The 11,814-nt window shown below is 30.0% G+C and overlaps 1 protein-coding gene across 3 annotated transcripts in view; it reads right to left on the minus strand.

The window, feature by feature from the left end:
* ddr2a (discoidin domain receptor tyrosine kinase 2a) overlaps positions 1-8,388 on the minus strand; it is a 72,081-nt gene extending 63,693 nt beyond the window's left edge. For all 3 annotated transcript variants that reach the window (XM_056460120.1, XM_056460121.1, XM_056460118.1), the window contains exon 1: positions 8,221-8,388. The gene's annotated coding sequence lies outside the window, so the exon portion shown is untranslated. The remainder of the gene's footprint in view (positions 1-8,220) is intronic.
* Between the last annotated feature and the right edge of the window lie 3,426 nt (positions 8,389-11,814).

The following is an 11,814-nucleotide window of genomic DNA, read 5'->3' on the forward strand; positions in this document are numbered from 1 at the left end:
TGGAAATACTCTATCTAAGATACTCTATCTAAGCCAATCATCACGTTCTCAGTTACACCACGTTCACAAACACACCAATCATCATCGCTGGCTGGTTATGTGTCTAATATGGCTGAGAGAGATTCTGCTTACATGAAAACCGCTTCAGTGTTCTCAATTATAGTAACACGCATTTCATTGTCAGTATCGGCAATGGCATTGTAACGGGAAATAGTAATTCATTTGATTTTTACTAAAAAAAGTAACGCCGTTTAGTTATAGCGCCATTATTCCCATCACTGTTTGGTAATGTATTATAGTTTAATATATACACATTTTCACAGGAAGCCTTATAATTTTGTTAAACCTACACTCTAACATTATATTTGCTGTTTGTTCAAACTACATATTTAAATTGAACTGAAACAATGCTGTTATCACAATTCTTGATATTTGGGGGGACAACTTAAATGTTTTATGTTCAATTTACTCAAATTTGTAAAAACTAATACGTTAAGTTAATTCCTTCTTGTTGTCCCAACACAAATGGATTGTGTGGAATCCAGTATTCTGGAAATACAAGCACTACTTTTCCCTTTAAGTTATAAACTAATGATAATATTTGTAATGATGTGTTGAATTTGGTGGGTGTCTCTCACATTGTACAATGTTTTATATTTATTTCATACTCATTTGACATTACTTTTTTTTTAAGTAAGGCAATAGTTACTTTCCCTGGTAATTAGTTACTTTTATAATTCGTCAACTTGGAATTATAGGGTTCTATCAGCGTTCGGCATGATTTTGAAATATTGAGCTTCAAAGTTTTTGCATTTCATATAACAAACAGTATGTTTGCAACATTTGTTTTTTTAAATAAAAAGTTTTAAAATGTAAACAAGTTGTCATTTGATAAGAATCTGTCTGACTCAATTTTGACAAAAACGTCAGAGAGAACCTTATAATTCTAAGGTGACGAATTATGTAACTCAGTTTCTAACTCAGTTACTACTTGTGAGAAGTAACTAGTAACTAAACTAATTACTGTTTTAAAGGAACATGCCCAAAACTGTTAACAATACACCAATACAATTTACAGTAAAATCAGTACACCAATACAAACAATACACCAATACAATTGACAGTAAAAGCAGCTTTTAGATTACTTTTATAGAATAAAGCAGAAAAGCTAATGATAGTTTCATAAAGATTTCAGGACTGATAACTCAAATGATCTAAAATACATTAATACTAGCACACATAACTGTCAAAATGTCGATATGTCTTTAAAAACTGGTATGATTATATTATAGCGATTATTAACATCAATTCACAATAAAATGTACAAGACTTGAATTAAAACACTCCACATGAGCTTAGTTTTGGACTACAACACTTCCTAACTGTAACTAGTCTCCCATTATAGAAAACAGGAGAGAAGCTAATTATAGCTTCATATAGATGTGAGGCCATAAATTATCTGAAGGCCTCAATTAAATATCAGCACACATCAGTGTCAAAATCTGGTTTCAATTTGTGGTGATGCATGCGAAAGCTTTCCAAGATCTGGGATCGCAACTTAACCAACCAAACAGCCAGAAAATGACAGTGAAGCACTCTTCAAAATCACCTTTCAGGACAACTACAGTATATGCACTCTGGGTTTCGCTTTAGAGCCTCCCTTCATTGCTCATGGCAAACATTTTAATCACTTCCAATATATGATGGAACTGGTAACTTTGTAATCACGTATTTAAATTCAAGCATTTATTCAACTTCAGGATAAGAGAACTTTAATATACAGTTAATAATTATTTATTATTAAAGTTTTAGAAAGTCTTTTAAGAATATCCATATTGATGTATTTGCCCTGGTGTTCAACATAGCACCAAATGCTTGAAGACTTAATAGACTTTTTATTTTCAAACAGAAACATTTTAACAGGGTTAATCTGGCTTACGACATGCCTGATATATCGACTGAAAAGTTATGATTTTTTATAGTTATGTATATTTAGTTCGTTTACAATACACAGTAATTCACATGGCTCCATTTGTTAAAATTACAATTCAGGGTTTTAAAATTTGGAATTTATTAAACTAACATTAACTTCTGTAACAACCATTTAGCATAGCACGATAACCGGTTTCAAGTTTTACCGCGGTTTGGAAAAGTCAGTGTTTTAAAACCCCCAAAATTTTCTGTTATACTGTTCCTATGGTATATTTAAGTTTTTTATGTGTTTTTTACGACTATCTTATTTAGTTTTTTACTTTATATCCAAAGAAAAGAAAGATATCCAAAGATATAAAAAGTGTTTGTGAAACTAATGATGACAGCAGAAGTCAGTGATTTAGTTTGAGTATTTAGCCTGCCATGTTTACTGTTCCAAAATATTTTATCAAAATGAAATATATTGTGTTCAAAGGGGAAAAAAGCCCAGACATTTAAAAATTACCCAGACATTTAAAAATAGAATATATTTTAGAGCAGTAATCACAATACTGTCATACAGTGAATTTTTTTATCCAAGGTTATCATACCGTCAGAATCTTTCACCAGCCCATGCCTATAGCACATTATAATCCTTTTGCAAATTAATTAGTTTGAAACACCAGTTTGATTTGAACATTTATGCACATACAAAACTAAAATGTAGAGTGCATTGTGTTATTATACCTGTGAATAAATACTCCAAACATTTCTAAAAGCTAATGATAGCAATATAAACATTCAGAAAAATGGTAGGAGTAACACTTTTTAAACAACAAATCACAATTAAACACATTGTAATTGAATTAAAACTCTACACATTAACTTTGTTTTAGGCTTAAACAATTCCCAACTCTCTAATTAAAACAGCAGAGAAGCTAATTATAGCTTCATATTTAAGGCCCTAAGTTATCTAAAGGCCTCAATTTGTGATTGTTTCACTTCCTCAAACTTTTCACACTTCTCCCCTCAGGCAGACGATACAAATCTTCATGCACTAAAACATCTACCCATTTAATTATGGTCATAAATTTACAGGGCCCTTACTGTTTATGGCTTTTGTAACAAACAAAGCCCCTAACTGTAAATAATTTTATAAAAATATTTTATTTCTTATTTGTACAGTTAAAAAAGTCAACAACACATATACATACATATACACATACATATATATATATATACATATACACACATATATACACACACACATACATATATATATATATATACATATACACACATATATACACACACACATATACATACACATATATATAACTTCATTTACATATACAATTTAAGTCAGAATTATTAGCCCCCCTTTGAATTTTTTCTTCTTTTTTAAATATTACCTAAATGATGTTTAACAGAGCAAGGAAATTTTCACAGTATTTCTGATAATATTTTTTCTGCTGGAGAAAGTCTTATTTGCTTTATTTTTTTAATTTTAGTTTTAGTTTTTAATTTTTAAAACCCAATTTTAAGGACAAAACGATTAGCCTCTTTAAGCTATATATTTTTTTTGTCGATAGTCTACAGAACAAACCATCGTTTTACAATAATTTGCCTAATTACCCTAACCTGCCTAGTTAACCTAATTAACCTAGATAAGCCTTTAAATGTCACTTTAAGCTGTATAGAAGTGTCTTGAAAAATATGTAGTCAAATATTATTTACTGTCATCATGGCAAAGATAAAATAAATCAGTTATTAGAAATGAGTTATTAAAACTATTATGTTTAGAAATGTGTTGTAAAAAATCATCTCCGTTAAACAGAAAATGGAGAAAAAATAAACAGGGGGGGGGGGGGTAATAATTCAAGGGGGCTAATAATTCTGACTTAAACTGTATGTGTGAATCGGCAATAGTCACATTGCAAGATATGCAATGTTCAGTCTGATTTATAGTTGACTAAGAGCCACACAATTGTATTTAATTACATTATTTATACAGAATATACACAGTTTATGCCAAAAAAAGGTTTTTCTTACTTAGAATTTTTTTAACTTAATTTTCCACTTATTTAAATGTCTTCCGTGTTCTTGTGTTGATATGTCTTTATGTATATATACAGTTTGTATGTATACAGTATGTATGTACCCTGAGCTCCAGATAAACCACAAAAATTCTTTGTGTTTGGGTACACTTGGTGCATAAAGCTCATTTTGATTGTGATTAACCTGTTAAATTTAAACATTTACGCACAACAAACAAAATTGTACTTTCTGCTATAACACCTGTTAAAGTAACCCCTTTTTCCAAGTTATATATCTATAGTATGATAATATTCCAACAAGAAACCATCATATGAATACGCCAAACATTTGAGCATATTTTAACGCTACATGTGACTACAACAGTGCATTTTATCTGAAAAACTGAACATGGCTGAAGAGAATGGATTTTATTCGCCAGGCTGATATTCACACGCCTGTAAATTTAGGTATGAAAAGAACATGTGTTTTTCATTGGAAACCTCTTTCTTTCATTCCTCCCTAAAGCAACGGTAACAGCATTGCAGATATTTTAACTTTCATGGAAATGCATAAATCCAAATCAAATGGCAGTTCTAGTAAAATTAGAGCCAGCTGATAGCAAAAACAGATGCAAGTGCAGTGACACGTTACAGAATCAGAGCTTTTGTGATGAACAAATATTTTCAGCTATTCTTCTGAAAACTTTTCAAAAGAATGATTCCATGATGAAACACTTCCATTGATTTATTATTATTGCTCAAAGAGGTTTTTAGAAATTAATAAATAAAATATAATAAAAGAACTCTTTATTTAAAGTTCTGTTCCAAAGTTTGAAGAACCAAAAATTTAAATAGTCATAATAATAAAAAATGTATGTGTGTCTAACACTTAAATATGTTAGAATTCGTATAGTACTATAGTGCTATTTTCTGGCATAAAGCTGTATGGTCCAATGTGTCATGAAGTCATTTTCTGGGGCACTGCATCATGCACCTGCATGAAACACACTGGAATGTAACATATACTCTCTCAGGAGCTTTCTGACTTCAATTACACCTAACAACTTCGCCAGTGGAAAAATCATTTTCCATTTCCTTTTCTAAAAGCAGTTTATGAAGTGCTGCCTGAATCATACAAGACTCAGAGTAAAACATTAAGGAAACATATATGTCCAAACAAATAATAATTGAACATATTAATTTACCATGATCACTCTTATATAAGCCACAATTTCTATGTGACTTATAGACTTGGGCGGTAATACCGTAATATGGTATACCGTGGGATCTAAAAATAGCAACGGTATCAGTTTCAATACCGTTACACCATCATAAAAACAATGCACTAATATAGGATACAAGGATAAAATATTAAATATAATTTATTTAATGCCTAAAAATGCGTAGGTGTGGTTGTCATCACGATACAGCGTGGAGGAGACAGAGAGAGGTTGGATTGTGCAACAAAAAAGTGACCGCGAGAGATGGAAATACCTCGAACCTAAGGTCACATATTCGGTATTCAGTTTCTGAATGGTTTAGATAAAAGCCAACAGTCTGAGCCTTACCTAATAATAATAATAATAATAATAAAAATAATACCATAATTTTTTTATTATACACGGTAATACTGTACACTCTCAGAAACAATACCCTGAAGGGTCCATAATCGTACCTCAAAGGTACTTTTTAGTTACATTTGGGCACTGATATGCACCTTTGAGGTACCACTGTGGACTCTTTGGGTACAAATATGTATCTTATGAAAAGGTACTGCCTAAGTGACAGCTCCTGTACCTTTATTTCTGAGAGTGTATATTTTCTATATATGTAAAATAGGGAAGAGGTTTGACGGTATCAAAATTTGGATACCACCCAAGCCTAGTGACTTATAATATATTATGCTGTCTGCATTAAAATTACTAGACATTGAATGCATATTTAATGGAAGCAAAGTACATATGTGAACGTTGGAAATAGCTTTTATGAAAAATAAACTTTTAGATTTTTCAATATTAAACAGAAAAGGTGACCATACTGAATTGCATTATATACTGAGTGATTACATTTTTATGCTGACAAATGGGTAAAACCTAGCTTAATGGATAAAGCAAAAAAAAAATTTCATTAGCATTTTGAGGCTGCAATGATTCTTTGAGTCTATTAAAATGTTATTAAATGATTCATATTCTAAATACGACTGACAATGACTTTTGGTTTATAAACTATTATTATAGATATTAAATGACCTTTTAGCATCATGGTAGAAATTATAAAAAAATATTTTAATAAATAATAAACAATTATCTTTTATTTAGTTATCTTAATTTTTGTTTGCTAAAATAAAATAATAAAACAATCTAAAAGTACAAATAAAATACAGTTGTGTTTTTGTTTATTGGTTTAATGCTTGAAAACCCTTTTTTTGCATTTGACTGCACACATATGTATCTAAACAAGATTACTTACTTCATTTTACATGTAACTGTAAGATTTTAAGTAATTTCGGGAAATTAAATGCTTAACAAAATCACTCGGTAAGTTAAAATTATAATTAACTATATATTTATTAATTAATTAATTATTTACCAATTATACATTATATAATTATATATAATATAATACAGGATATAATTATTAATGTATAATTATATTTTATATACATAATTTTATTATAATTATGATTATAATTAATAAATAATAAAATAAACTTTAAATGTAAAAGCAATAATTTTTTTCAAGACTGATATTTTATCCCATTTTAAGTTTCAATTCACTTAATTTTGATCTATTTTAAAAAATAAGCAAATGTTTGAGATTTTAATCCTTTTTGATCTCCTTTTTAATCATGTTGTTTTATTTAAAAACTTGCAGCCAAATCTAAAGTTGAGAAGTTAATTATGTTACTGTCCTTCAGTAAAATTAGCAAGTAAAAGTACAAGAACATGATAAATAAATACAAATTAAGCTTCCCAATTAATCACAATAAAATATTTAAATCTATTACAACATGTATAATAATGTATAAACAAATCCTGAAACAGTTTCGTGGCCAAAAATAAAGCTGCGTCTGATACATGAACACTTGTAAGGAGGTATATAAAGTGACCATGTGTAGTTCAGATGAATTATATGTTGAGGTATTGAACAGGTCAAGGCTGCGTGTGTAAAGCAGGTACTGAGGTCATGATCCAGTCCTACACAAATCAGGCTGATTTGCACAGCAGGACATATTTGGACACCAAACTACTTGGATACTTAAAATCACACTTTAAAATGTCAAAATAGATGAGCTTTTAATTTATAATCTCAAGGTGACTTTTAGAGTATGCAAAGTCAGTCATCACATTAAAGAGTCATTCATCATAAGTCGAATGGATTTCGTTTGAAAATAAAAACCTAATATTAGTATCTTAATATTTTAATCCTAACATTCTTCCAGAATATTTAAAGGTAATATGGTGGTTTTCATGATGAAATACAATGATGTAAAATATGCTATTCTTACAGAAGTTAATTGAAACATTAAAGCATAAACATTAAAGCATACTTTGCTTACATTTAGTTCTTTGTGATTTTGTACATTTTATTTTCACACAGATATCAGAATATATGATGTCTAGTTATTAAAAACAGCAATTTTAAGAGCAGTTTTGTATGAAATGTGTGATTATCAAAATACTTAATTTATTGTGCTTACTGTATACATTATTCACCTAATTAGCATCAATAATAGCACCCTCATGCTAACTACACAGTCTACGTCGTTTTTATAAATCCAAATATTGCATTGTTAATTTGGCAACAATTCTGAGTCTGAACTATACTATTAAACGGAGCAACTTTTTAGAGGTATAAAAGAAGGGAAATTGTCTTCCTGTTAGTTCTGAGGGGAAGCAAGAAAAACTACAATGTATGTTAATTTCCAAACAAAATCAATAACTTTAAGTACACTGATGTGAAATTTAACAAGCTCGAACTCGTATGACGCTAGTCTGTTAAAAACTCAATTCAGAACAGCTGGCGTGCAAAAGTTGACCGAAATCAAGTCGCTCTGCTATCCGCTATTTTAGTCTGCCATGCAAACAGAAGCTGTCCAATTCAACTTTAATGCAAATGACAGCAATGCACACGAAATCACCTTAAAACTATCACGGTCAATCATAAACACGTACTCATAAACCAAACAGAGGACGGTGACCAAGATTTCTTTAAATTAACCAACAAATGAAAACAAAGAAAAGCACTGAAATTTGACAGAATGCAAACTTACTGCTTGCGTTGCTTTTTTCAAACCATTTGTCCAGGATTTTCTTAATTCCAAGTTATGAATAAGTAACTAGGACGATAAAAACAAGGCTTTCTCTCTATCCGAAGTTCTCCTTTAGGTCGCACATTCAGGCACTGTAAGCTGATGTAAGACACCGCTGGATGAGGGGAAAAAACGGAGAGAGGGAGAGAGAGAGCGAGAGCGAGAGCGAGAGAGAGAGAGACTGAAAATCTAACATTCTGTGGATTCTTGGAATCTGGAAAAATGCCAAGGTCCCAGAATTCTTCGTGCCATACAGAAGGTTTCAATTAAGTCAGACTCCCGTGACCAATCAAAGATTTTCTGGAATATTCATTTTATGTTTTTTTTTTTTCTTATAGTCCAGCAGCATTTACAAAGAAGCGACATACCTAACGGCAGAAAGAGCAGATAGTACGTTTATAATAATAATAATAATAATAATAATAATAATAATAATAATAATAATAATAATAAAACGTTTATTACAAAGTCTTTTTGAATGTTGTGGACATGTGCATATGATCAAATATTCCGCTGCCATTTATTAGCTCTCATTGCTGTTGTGGAGGTTTTTACACATTTATTGAAAAGTTCATCCATTCATTCATTTTCTTTTCGGCTTAGTCCCTTTACTAATCCGGGGTCGACACAGCGGAATGAACTGCCAAATTATCCAGCACATTTTTACGCAGCGGATGCCCTTCCAGCCGCAACATATATCTGCCAAATTTATTGAAAAGTGAATAGTGATATTCCTTTTCCATTTCCCGTTTCTGCATTTATTTTCCTAATAATAAAAAGTAATTTGATACATTTTTGGAACAGTATACATGTATCAAATTAATGGGTGTTTCGAAAGACCCACACCCATACTAGCAAAGTCTAGAATTTGGCCCCTATATGAGCTCTTTTGTCCTATTTAGACAGTATGTTATATAACATTGTGAAAATAACCAACAGAAGGCGGCTTTTAGACAAATACATTTTTTAAATTATTCAAATTGACAAATTCTGACTGAGGAAATTACTGATGTTATGTACTCATAGGCTACATTTAGTTTTAACAGATTCCTAATAGTTTTTTTAAATGATGGATGATAATATAATAGCATTTACAAAAATAAGTACTTTTTCATATTTGTTTGTTCAAAAATATTTATTTAAAATTGTAATCTCATTACATTATTTATAAAACTGTAATAATGCACACTTGTAAGTAAACACAACTTTGTAAACATAAAACAGTATGGTGAGCACTAAGAACAATGTAAGAACTATTTTTGTTGCATCAAAAAGTGTGGTAATGACAACCATCTGACAAGCTAATCCAGCACAATTTAGTGCTTAAAATGTCATAAAAAGTATTTGAACTTCATAATTTAATGGAAAATGAGGTGAATAACTGCAAACAGGTCCAAAAAAGAACCACACCTTTTAACAGGTTGGCTACGGGCCTGAAATTAGCTTTATTAATAGACTGTAGGCTTATACATGTAGGGTGTGAGTTGATAAGATAATTGGTTGTTAGCACTGATGAGGAAAAATAAAAAAAAATAACTGTTGTGGTTTACAGCATTTATTTGCTTTTACTTCTCCAACATTTAAAATGTAAAATCATGGACTATTTTATATTGACTTATAATGAGACTGTCATCAAAAGTAGATTAAAACACAACGCATGTTACTCAAATCACATACATAATGCCAAATCCATGCAGACAATTCAAATTTTCTTTAAAGAGATGTTTTATTTTTCCACAACAGCTTTTATGCAGCTATGAAAAAAATAAAATAAAGAGACCACTTGACAATGATCAGTTTATCTGCAGGTACTGGTTTCACTGTGCAGTGTTTGGAGAAAATTGACTGATAACATTTCTTTTAAATAATGAAAATATTTTTTATTAATAATACATTTTTCATAATCATTTACAACTTTTTGGAGCAGAAATTGTTCAAAATAACAATTGTTTCAATTGAATTGGATTATTCCACCAAATATTGATTTGTTAACTCTTCTAAAGTTAAAATATTGGTACTGTGTTGTCTACAAATGAATATAAAAGTTACATCTTTTATGCTGACCAGTTGTCCTTTTATGTTGATTTTAAACTAGAATTGATTGATTTGATTAAAACTAAATATTAAAACAATAAAAATGAAACATTTTAATGCAGAGAAACAAAACTTTTCTCCTATAAATTTATATCTTTCCAATAACTCCAAAACTTGGAGCTAAATAAATGGAGAATCCCTTCATTTAGTTTGCCTTTCCCTTTAAATTCCTCCTCTGCCTCTATAGAGGAAAATCATTCTGCAAGATAATGAGAAAAGCAGCCCCAACGTTTTTTTTTTCACCATTCGCTCTGGCTAGGGACAGGATATTCAATTAAAATTTATAGATGGAAAACCGATACAAGACTATTGTTATAAGAGAAAATGTGAAAAAGAATTCAAAACTGATCTTAAGAAATACATTTCTGTGTCTCGTTGGATTACCAATAAAAAAAAAAAAAAAAAAAAAAAAAAAAATCAACCAGTTTGTCAAAGTTAAAAGGTTAAAAAAGGCCCCTGTGTAACTCTTCATCATTCACAGACATTCACAAAACATTATTCTGTCTATAGGTTTATAAATCTTCCTCCCATGCACAAATACAAGAGGATACAATGCCATTCTTCTAAGGTCATGGATCCCATATTTCATTTCAAACTCTGTAAAAAAAACTTAACGTAATCGTTTTTACAAACTTAAGTGGATTGAACATACAGTGGAAGTCAGATTTATTAGCCCTTCTGAATTATTAGCCCCGTTTACTTTTTTCCCCCAATTTCTGTTTAATGGAGAGAAGATTTTTTTTAACACATTTCTAATCAAAATAGTTTTAATAACTCATTTCTAATAACTAATTTATTTCATCTTTGCAATGATGACAGTAAATAATATTTTACTAAATATTTCTTAAGGCAAATTATTGTTTTGGCAAGTTATAGACTATCAAAAAAAATATAGCTTCAAGGGGCTAATAATTTTGACCTTAAAATGTTTTTTAAAAAATAAAAAAAAACTGCTGTTATTCTAGCAAAAATAAAACAAATAAGACTTTCTCCAGAAGAAAAAAATATTATCAGACATACTGTGAAAATTTCATTTGGGACATCATTTGGGAAATATTTGAAAAACAAACAAAAAAATTTCAAAGGGGGCTAATAATTCTGACTTAAACTGTATATAAACAATTAAGTTTTCTGCCCCCAAAACTTGAGAATTGTGTTGTTTCAACATATGTTAAATAAGTAGCTTCAACAAGCAGCAAAATCATTTTTGAGTGAACCATTTGTACATCCTTGACTAAAATTTGATTTAAAACATCCTCAAATTCCACCACTTTAAATTAGTTTATCAGAAATTATTAAACGTAATCTTTGTTCAAAGTAATCTTGGATGTTTGTAATTGGATTGATTTTTATAGACCCAAATCAAAGCATACAACATTTTAAAAATTATGCTTGCTGTTTGTTCAAACTACTCAATTAAAATGAGATGGAAAAAAAGAATTCTAGAGTTTTTTTTGGGAC

Source organism: Danio aesculapii, chromosome 6, assembly GCF_903798145.1.
Source record: "Danio aesculapii chromosome 6, fDanAes4.1, whole genome shotgun sequence".
In the NCBI taxonomy this organism is placed as follows: Eukaryota; Metazoa; Chordata; class Actinopteri; order Cypriniformes; family Danionidae; genus Danio; species Danio aesculapii.